At 42.9% G+C, this 5,972-nt stretch overlaps 1 pseudogene across 1 annotated transcript; it reads left to right on the top strand.

Moving 5' to 3' along the window:
• The first annotated feature begins 4,220 nt into the window (after positions 1 to 4,220).
• LOC309828144 (olfactory receptor 10J1-like) lies at positions 4,221 to 5,149 on the top strand (annotated as a pseudogene). The gene has a single exon. The product of its transcript is annotated as an olfactory receptor 10J1-like (transcript).
• Positions 5,150 to 5,972: the final 823 nt, after the last annotated feature.

Genomic DNA, 5,972 nt, shown 5'->3' with positions numbered 1-5,972 from the left:
CCAACCCCACCATAAGGGGACACAGAAAAATGGCAGCCATCTGCAATCCAGAGAGAAAACTCTCACCAGGAACCAAATCTTCCAGCACCTTGATCTTGGATTCCCAGTCTCCAGAAATGAGAGATAAATGTCTGCCGTTTAAGCTACACAGTCTATGATATTTTGTTATAGCAGCCAAAGCTGACCAAGACATTCAGGAACAATGCTGGCCTCAGTTAACCCTGTTGTGAGTCCTATTCATGGCTCTGGAAGAGTCCCATTGACGATCCTAAAGGAGGGTTAGACCTGGGATCCTAAACTACTGTGAATGCCATGAATGAACTAGAATAAATGGTCCCCAAATAAAGCAGTGTATAGCAGGTTCTCTTGGCTGTTTTGCCAGCTTTGTTTCTATAGTCACTTCACATGTTCATTTCCATCTAGTACCAAATTTCAATAGACTTACTGTTGGTGGAGTAATAAATTCCTCATAATTTCTCATCTGTAAAATGAAAATAGTACCACTGACTTCATAGGGTCATTTGGAGGATTAAGTGAGACAAAAACTTGTGAAAGTGTTCAATAAATATTGGTTGACTCTGGAGCTAAAAACCTCTTTTTCCCCTGGCACCACATTTTTATACCATCTACCCACTGCCCCATTTCCAAAATCTTCTTAATTTGTCCCAAAGCAATGGCATCATAAAGCACTGAGCTATTTTGCCCAACTCCACTCCTTTCCTATTGAGATCCCCTAGTCACCAATCATATCTAATGATGGAACATTAATATATAGATCATTTGTTTGATTTACCTGTTATAACAGGAAGCTATGCATATTTGTGAATAATCGGGGGAGTTGGCATGAATGAACCTGATGGGAGTAGTTTATGAAATGATTGGTTCTTTCATCTCCCTTGATCTACACATTGATTTAGTTACAAGCCCCATTGATTCACCTCATATGTCTGTTCCATCTGTCCCTCTTATATGGGCCACTGTCACCCTCTCTAGATCAATCCCAATTATTTCTGGTCTGACTGTTGTGTCAGCAACCACCCTGCCTCTTCTCACCAACCTCAAATCCATCTTCTACTGCTACCAGATCAATCTATCAAATTCCAGTGTTGAGTATCTTTTTTACCAGCATGGAAGAAAAATCACCAGATAAACAAGAAGAGGGTGGAGGGCAGCTAGTGGTGAGGGCTGCTGGTCCTTTAGAGGTTAGTTGCTAAGGGACTGTGAAGCCCATTAACAGGAGGGATAAGTGAAATCATTTGAGAGGCCCTTAAAAATGATAGTGTCTAAATATCCTCAAACATTTTGTAACTTGGTCTTATTTACCTACTCCATTTTTTCTGTAATCAACCTGAGTCTAATCAAGGACCATCTCTTTCCTGTCCCACTTACTCGTGGCATTTATTTCAGTTTATTTAAGTTGTTTACCACCTGTAACCAAACAGTGAGCACCTCAAAGGTTGATGAAGCATCTCATTCATTTCTGTATGCCCAGCAACGAGCACAGGGCCTGTCTTATGCTTAGTGCTTGAAGAATGAATGGGCGCAGATAAGCACCGCATGTTAAAGGAAGAAAATGCTACAGAAGCAATAAAGTAACGCATGGAAAGTCTTCAGCGGAAAGTAAATTCTGAAGCTGGGTCTTGACAGACTAGTAGAAGTTTGCCAAATGGAGAAGAGGAGGTAATTTTGAATAAAGAGCACGGTGTTCAGAGGCTCATCTCTGTTTTCTAACCCCCAAGAGAGGATGCTTGGATCTAAAGACAATGTCCTTCCAATTCTGAATGTCACAGGGGCAGAAAGACAGGCAGCGTGAACTGCCCTCTGCAGAACCATGACCATATTTGACTACTTTAATTCCAAAGAGAGAACCAGATTCCTAAACTGTCTGTAAGAGATCCTGCCTGTAGGAAAAAGGGCCTAAACTTCCTGAGATCCAAGATGATGTGGTTCCAAGCTTGAGCTGCTGAGATGTGTAAACTATGGATTTCCAAGGCACATATGCAAAAAACCCCACAATGTGCTTATTCATTATTTTATTATTAACCCCACACTCTAACCAACTGAGCTAACTGCTCAGCCACAATGCGTTTATTCAAACAAGTATAGGGAACTAAATAAACCAGCTTCCTCTAATGCTGATTCTATGTGAAGCAAAAACTTGCCCCAGGCTCCCCAAATGCCAACCCTGGGACTGGGTAAATGAGCACTACACATAATGAGTTCCCCAGGTACCTGCTGTCTGTATCCTCCAAGCCCTCAGGATGTCTGTCTACAGGGAGTCACCTCCAGGAGCCCCACTGGCTGCTCCTGGGGGAGCTCCTTCTCTGGCTTTGAAGACTTCTCCACACAGAAGGGCTGTCAAGGAGGCCTGCAGCTCCCAAGCCTAACCACATTCCCACTAGAGTGTATTTATCTGCTGCCCCTTCAGCCTCAGCCCGTCATAGGCCCTTTTGGTTACCTCGCTCTTCCCTCCCTGGCCTGCATGCTGTGGCCAAGGGAGCACAACACTTTCATCTTCACTCCTCGGCCTCCTCCAGCCCAGCTCTCCTGTTGTGCCTCAGCACTACGCAGTCACAGGTAACTGTTCTTTAGAAAAGGAGCTGAAATGGGGCTTATTGCTCCTGGACTGACTTTAACTTATTGTAGTATAACAGCTCGTCACAGCTGGAGTAGGACTTCATAAGGTTGTGTTTGCTCTTCCTACCTTTGATTTTCTTGGAAGAATTACAGGCTTCCCAGGGTGGAGGATACTAACCAGGTTATAGCAGCCATTCTTCTACCTCAAGACAGACTTCAACCAGATCAGACAACACTCTAGCCCAGGCTTTCTAGTAGCCCTGCTGGTATTTGGAATAGGACAGTTCATCCTTGGGCGGGATCGTCACATGTATTGCAGGACATTTAGCACCATTAATGGCTAGCAGCACCCATGGCCATCACTAGAACAATTAAAAGCTCTAACACACATTTTTTTTATTTCACAGAAGAGGTGCCATACCACCCATGGCTGGACCGCTGCCTAGTTTATGCCCAGAGGCCTCCCAAAAGATAAACGTCTTTAGCCACATATTTTAGTGTCAAATTATTTTTCCTATTGGGAAATATATTCTGTTGCAGCTTTACTCTTTTTTTTTAGCATTCTTCATGTAAATGATTAACAGCTGGTTGCCAACTTCTCTTAAATAATTTTTTATAAACTTGAAGGAGGTCTCCATGCCTGCTAACCTTCCTCACTGATGTGATTTACTTTATGCAAAAAGCCTTTTTCTGAATATGCATAAGGAAATCAAAATATAATTTAAATATACCCTACAGGAGCTTACTGTCTAAAGGGACCAAAATGTGAAATATTACATGAATTGGACTGAGAGCTATCCTTCAACAAAATGATATGTCTTTATTGTAACTCTGTTCTTTATATTCAGGGTCTGCTTTTGCTTTAGATGAGGGACTCCTGAATTTGCTGCATCTTCCCTGGTATAATTGTTTACCTCTGCAGAGTAGGTGTATGCCTACTCACAAAGTTGAGTAAGGCTGTAAATCTGCCTTCTAGTTTAGGGAAGATGAAGATGTAGCATAGTTTACAATATACATGAGTGAGTGCTGTGAAGTGTCAGCTGACTTCCATCATTCAAACAGCAGTGGAGAGAGGATGGTGCTTGGTTAAGATTCACCTTCTCCTTCTTGAAAACAAGGTGAACATTTCTGAGTCTGCTTTGCTTCTGCTTCTTAAAGGATGTGCAAGGGGGTGATGCATAGTTTTGAAATAAAAGAAGTCTCCAGTCAATCCCTAAACAAACTGTTTTCAAGCATCAAATGAAAATTTCAGAATACAATATGCATTGATGGAGGGGAAGACATGCATTAGTCTTTGAAGAATGGGGACGATTTAAATAAGAGCAGGAAAAGAGGAAGGGCATTCCAGATGACAAGGAGGAAGAGTAGGTGAAGTGGGAATGTACATGGTTATACAGTGGGGGTGGGGGGAGGAAAATTAGATGATTCTATCATGCATAGGAAATTGTAATAGATGGCCGCAGAACAAGAATATTTTAAGCAAAGTTAAGTAAATCCAAAGATCAACTTCAATCCACTGGGAAATGTATCCCCAGGTTTACAGCTGAGAATGAAGTTCAATCAATTTCAGAAATGTGATTAAACTGCTTTACTAAAATTATGCAACTTTCATTCTTCTACTTTTCCAATTTAGTGACCAGCCAATGAAGAGGGAGAACCACACTCTCACCACTGAGTTTGATTTGCAAGGTTTCTCCAGCTTCCACGAGCACCAGCTCACTCTTTTTGTGGTATTTCTTACACTGTACATCTTAACCCTAGCAGGTAATATAATCATGGTGACCATTATCCGTATTGATCATCATCTCCACACCCCCATGTACTTCTTCCTCAGCATGCTGTCCACTTCAGAGACTATATATACATTGGTCATTCTCCCAAGGATGCTATCCATCCTCGTGGGTATAAGCTGGTCTATCTCACTGGTGGTTGTGCCACACAGATGTTCTTTTTTGTAACCTTTGGGATCACGAACTGCTTCCTGCTCACAGCAATGGGATATGACTGATATGTGGCTATCTTCAACCCCCTGAGATACACAGTCATTATGAACAAAAGGGTGTGCAACCAGCTGGTGTGGAGGGCCTGCAGCATTGGGCTGATTGTAGCTATGACACAGGTGACACCTGTATTTAGGTTACTTTTCTGTGCAACAAAGGTGGCCCACTTCTTCTGTGACATCTGACCTGTGATGAAGCTATCCTGCATCGACACGACTGTCAATGAGATTCTGACTTTGATCATCAGTGTTTTGGTGCTCGTTGTGCCTATGGGTCTGCTCTTCATCTCTTAAATCCGCATTATCTCTACAATCCTCAAGATCACCTCAGCCGAGGACAGAAAGAAGGCCTTTGCTACCTGCACCTCCCACCTCACTGTGGTCATGGTCCACTAGGGCTGTGCCTCCATTGCCTACCCCAAGCCCAAGTCAGAGAACACCAAGGATCAGGGTCAGCTAATCTCAGTGACCTACACCATCATCACCCCTCTACTGAACCCTGTGGTGTACACCCCAAGGAGCAAAGAGGTCAAGGATGCTCTGCTCTGGGCCATTGGAAGGAAGCTTTCCTGACAATTTGGGAATTGTTCTTCTGAGGCTCTTAGCATCCATTCTAAGCAGAGCTATGAGGAGAAGAGCCCCATGTACTTGGCTCCCAGAGACCTGGCCCATAAGGAGGAGGAGAAGAGAGGAACAGAAACAGCATCTAACCAGGAGTCTGAAAGCTTTAAATATAGCCCCTGGACAAAATGCTGGCCCTGTTTTTGTGGATAGTTAGGTAAACAAGGACAGGATATGCCTGAAGAAGAGGTCGAGGAGTAATGTGGACCAAGGATTTTTCATTGGCCTTTTGGTTTTCTTGTGGCTCTCCACTTAATGAAGACAACAGGGAGTCCCTTAGAAAAAACAGAATCCAGGACACACATTCTTCCCTACAATACCTTCCTTCCTACTTAAGAGCCTGAGAATTGCTCAACTTGGAGTCTCTGTCGCAATCTGCTTGTACATGACATATCAAGTCATAAATCACTGTGTGGACAGGAAAAGTGGCCTCAGAATGAGATAGCCCAGGGGAAACAGATTTCCTCTCCCAGCTGCTTTAATTTATCCCAGTTTCTAGCAAAACAGTTTATTAAAGATGGTGACCACAGACAGTTTAATTAGAGATCCTAGCAATTCTAAATCTTGTCAGCCATATTAATAGCTGTTTGAGGGCACATTCCAAGATCCTCCTGGGTTAGTTCAGCTGTTGTTAATTCAGAAAGCATGTAATGGGTAATAGGAATGAACCAGGCTGTGGGCTAGATCCTGGGGAAGGAAAGATGAAAAGAAACTAATGCCTGGCTTCAAAAAACTCAACTCTAATGGCAAAGACAATTTTTTTTTTTTTTTGCGG

Source organism: Grampus griseus, assembly GCF_964374135.1.
Source record: "Grampus griseus genome assembly, chromosome: 1".
Classification (NCBI taxonomy): Eukaryota; Metazoa; Chordata; class Mammalia; order Artiodactyla; family Delphinidae; genus Grampus; species Grampus griseus.
Note: the sequence above shows the minus strand (reverse complement) of the source record. Positions and strands in the feature narration are given on the sequence as shown.